The sequence below is a fragment of the Octopus bimaculoides genome, chromosome 6, assembly GCF_046866305.1.
Source record: "Octopus bimaculoides isolate indiv1 chromosome 6, ASM4686630v1, whole genome shotgun sequence".
NCBI classification, from domain to species: Eukaryota; Metazoa; Mollusca; class Cephalopoda; order Octopoda; family Octopodidae; genus Octopus; species Octopus bimaculoides.
The window spans coordinates 67,498,297-67,503,130 of NC_142933.1; the positions used below are offsets into that span (position 1 = coordinate 67,498,297).

General features: G+C 32.4%; 1 long non-coding RNA gene across 3 annotated transcripts in view; it reads right to left on the reverse strand.

Moving 5' to 3' along the window:
- Positions 1 to 4,412, reverse strand: part of LOC106883911 (uncharacterized) — a 38,074-nt gene extending 33,662 nt beyond the window's left edge. The window contains exon 1 of one of the 3 annotated variants that reach the window (XR_008264414.2): positions 4,269 to 4,412. This is a non-coding gene — a long non-coding RNA (uncharacterized LOC106883911). The remainder of the gene's footprint in view (positions 1 to 4,268) is intronic. The other 2 variants (XR_001411175.3, XR_001411174.3) reach the window with 2 other exon arrangements.
- Between the last annotated feature and the right edge of the window lie 422 nt (positions 4,413 to 4,834).

Below are 4,834 nucleotides of genomic sequence, written 5' to 3' on the forward strand. Positions count from 1 at the left end.
AATTGTAGACGCAAATATGCACAAATTTAATCACACACACACACACACACACATTTCACATATTTGATATATATCATACATATGCGTCCGAGCACGAGCAAATTTTCTGATTTTATATATCCACTAAAACATAGATTTATATACACTTTTAGCTGCATACATTTATATGTATTTTATATCCATTTGTGATATATTATGCATACACACGAAATGCAATCAGTCTAAACTCTTCATCTGAGGCCACCAAAAATATTTATCAGAATTGGTATTGGCATAGGCGGTGAGCTAGCACAATCATTAGCACCATGCGCAAAATTCTTAGTATTTTGTCCGTCTGCACATTTTGGGTTCAAATGCCACTGTCGTCGACTTAGCCTTTCAACCATTTCAGGATCGATAAGATAACTACCAGTTGAGTACAGGAGTCGATGTAATCGACTTAACCCACCCACCGCCTCGAAATTGCTGGCCTTGTCCCAAAATTTGAAACTAATACTGACTTTGGTAAATGAAGGTGGAAAACTGGTAGAATTGTTACCGAGACAGAAAAATATTTAGAAGCATTTCTTCCGATTTTTCGTTCTGAGTCCAAATGCCGCCGAGATCAACTTTACATTTCATCATTTCGCAGTTGAGAAAATAAGTACCAGTTGTACCCATCCCCCAAGTTTGCTCGCCTTGCGCTAATATTTGTAATCAATATTGATATTGGCAATAGTCCCTCTATTTCTTTCCTTTGCCTTTCTCTCCTCCTCTTCTTCCGTTCTTCATACTCTTTCGTGCCTCACTCTTTCTTTTCGCCTCTTCCTCCTATTTCTCAAAGACATTTTATAGAAATTGTTCTTGCCAATTCTCTTCAATGAAATGGCAAAAATCAAAATTTAAGAACCTCACACTATAATCAGCATCATTTAAAACAAAATGATCGGAAACCTAAGTTGGGATCTTCTACATTGTTGCTCGTGCTGTTCTGTATAGTTACCAAATAACCTTGTAATTATAGTTAAACCTAAATTATAGTCAGCAAAGGATCGTTGGATGATACGATTTTAACCCTACTCTCTCGGAAAGAAGGTGGGATATTCACAACTAATTCTGGGCTGATCGTAGGCTCACCAAATATGACGATATAGTCGATAATTCATCTGTATTATATGTCATTCTAGAATATAGCTTTGTACGTCGATCTATGTGTGAGTTCAATATTCACTGTTTGATCGATAAAAGAAGCTCAGTAATATAATGAAGTCGATTCAATCGATTACATCATTCGTCAGCGGAAAAATTGACCTTATGCCCAATCGTAATTAATAAAAAGTCATTTAGAATTGAATTTTGTGTGCTACATTAAAACACTAAGCTGAAACACAAAAGAATTAATCTCTGAATGTGAAGAGAATTTTAAATTATCGATTTAAATGCAATTTAAAATTATAACCATGACCAAGCATAAGACCGATTCTTGTTGAAAGACGGTCTGGTTAATCGAATCGACTACAGCGCATAACTGTTAACTATTTCAGGCCAATGAGCGGGACATTTGACCTGCTAGATGTATCAGCAAAATCTTCATAGAAATCTACCCTACTGTTTCATAAATAAACTCACACTGGGCAGTGTGGTCATAAATAACTCTATTAATGAAATGACAATGGCAAGCTTGTTAGAAATGGAATGTTTTGAATCATAGTCAACGTTGAACTGCGATAACCAACAAGAACTGGCATTGGTTGGTCCTCCTCGTTAATTCAAATTCGAGAATCAAGAATGTAGAATTAAAGGATTATACTGAGGCCATTCCGAACAAGTATTACCTCCATCTGAATATAGGTATTTTTTTCAACATATTTGAAATATTATTAACAATAAGCAGTTTACTGCTATTATTCTACAGATATGGCTAAAGGGCTAAGTAGTTTGCGTCAGGTTTACAACATCTGGGGTTCGATTACACTGCATAGTACTCGATTAGAAAAACTTCGTGGAAAAGTTTGTGTCAACGACACTTTTAATAATGCTTTGTACTTTTCCCCACAAGAGGGGAATTGTTGGACATGTTGCTTTGAAAACGGCATGCCATTAGTAAAAATAATACCGTCACCAGTAAATATGTATAGTAAATAACATGTCCTTCAATTAAGTAAATGCATTCAAAGATGCGGCACCATTGTTCTATTGAGTTATATTAAAAGTATTGTTTCTTAAGTATGGCTCCGAGAAATATTCTCTGTTTAGTGCCCTTAAATATCCGTTTTGAATTTAGAATAAACAGCTAGTACAAGAGAAGAGCAGGCCACATTACATCACTTCTAAAAGCTTACCATGAGATGTAGTAAATGAATCTATAAACCAGTCATTTTATAAACAGGTGAAGCTGTTCAGAAAATGAGTTTCCTTCCCGACTTCACGTTTATTAACAAAATTAATAATTTCAGACATTTAAAACAATTTGTTTCTTACTTAAACAATAGATTGTTTAACTCTGAAATACGACGATTAACCGTAATTACACCACGAAATTAATGGATTTTCTAATTATAACAAATGTCACCTTATATTTAAACAAATTACATATCCAACTTCAATGAAAAGATAAACATGCAACTACGATTTTAAGTACCATCAACGCATTTAAAACTAATTTTGATTTATTGAAGTCTTCTTTTAAAGTTAAATCACTTTCCAAAATTTTAAGGCTGCCATAAAATCATTGGTGAAAAACTTACAGACGAATAAGATAATTATCCACCACTAAAACTATTAAAACACTATAAATTTTATTTGGTAAAAAAGTTTCATTAATTTAGTTTAGGCGAACCAAATGGAATTTCTTTACGAATTATTTTGTCTGAGTTAATGTTTCAGAAACACACATTTGTGTCAGAATGGTAGCTACAACTAAATAAGATATTCTTCAACTTGAAATTATCGATTTCTTACGTAGACATAAAATTACAAGTATACAAGGAAGTAAGATTGTTTGATGTTCTCTAACTTTTTTCCCATGAAGGCACTCCGTCTAGGAATAGAAACTGGGTCATGAATTCGGCTTGTTGACAGCTTTTATTATTGCATTTGTCACACCCAGGTAGAAATTAATGGGTATTGGAGTCATGTTGATAAGTTTCAACTTTCAGAAATGAAAGAAGGAAAAATCGAAGGAAAATCTGCAGATTTGAAGCTAATTTTATTTTACAAGTCAACATATCTGTGTAAATTATTTTAAAAATGAATTATATCAAATGATAACATAAGTGGTTTTATAGACTTTCAGGTGCAAAGTTTGTATGCTGTAACTTTGGTTTGCATTCTTAATTATGAAAAAATAGCATAATAAAGTGCCAAATATCGCATTAACGTTGGTAATATTACAGCAGGAAATAACCCCGAAGATAATTAAATAGTTCCATTAGGCACTTTTAATTTCGTATTGATCAGTAAAATTTCAAGAAGATATTTTCCAAATGAAAATAATTCAAATAATATAATGTTGTCAAATTATTCTAATCATGTTGAGGTAAAAGGCATTAGGTAGCCTGGCTATCTGACTATGAAATGTCTCTCGTAATTAGTCCTTTAATACTGGAAGAAATCATGATCATTTTTGTGATCTATTCTCAGTCAAATCCGATGAAAAAATATCTTAGCAAAACGGAGAATTCATAAACAACCGTCAGTAAAGCAACTTTTGTATTAAAATGCTCCAACATAAATCAAATAAATACTCGTTTTGCTGTAATCAAGCATCTAAAACATTGGCATTGAGACGCTTTGCATAATATTCAGCAATTTAGAGAAGTCTAATTAAAGTTCAAAGTGCTCTGAGTGCTGTACATTGAAAATCAATGAAGACACCAATTTTTAGAAACATTTTCCAACCCTCTTACTATACTTCTTTGGAAAGTAGATTTATTGAGCATACGAAATCATTTTTATCCGAGCTGTGCGACTTATATAGAACACATAAAAAGAATACGAGTGCATCCTCTTTTTTTAAAAATTTAATCGATTGATACTTAAGATAGCGTATAGTTCCCATTGCTTTTTGAAATGAAAAAGAAATTCAAATATATAAATCAAAATGGTAACATTCAAGGTGAGTATCGACTCCACACAAAACGATAAACTTCAAAGTATTTTAGATGTTGCTACAAGTCATTTGCTTACTTGAAATATAATTTTCCCAATTTTGCAGAATGGAATAAAATATTTTGCCGCGATGAATTGGAAAATTGTAACGTTCCAAACTATAAAGTGATTGTACTTACAACATGTCAAGAGTTTGGTGGATTCTACTGTTTCACTCCCAATTAAAGATAACATAAATGTTTATAAATGTTAGATTGCATGTGGCTTTTATGCTTAAATTAGTGCTTTATGTTTAATGAAGTTATTAGATGCAACTCACGTACTAAGTGCTGCTATATTTATTTGATATGTTTTTATATCTATCTTCTTGTGTCTCTGAAGGGTAATTACGCCAATCCACGAACTTACATCAAGAATCTTTCAAACCAAATACTAAAACGTAGTATATCTACCTACCTATCTATCTATCCATCTATCTATCTATCTATCTATCTATCTATATATATATATATATATATATATATATATATATATATATATATATAAATATATATATATATATGTGTGTGTGTGTGTGTGTTTGTGTGTGTGTGTGTGTGTGTTTGTGTGTGTGTTTGTGTGTGTGTGTGTATGTGTATGTGTGTGTCGCCATGATAGATCGATAACCACTATACACATTTTTTCTCTGCTTGTTTCTTTCTGTGTTCCTTTCTGTGTGGTAGAGCGTAGACTCGAAACGTTAAAG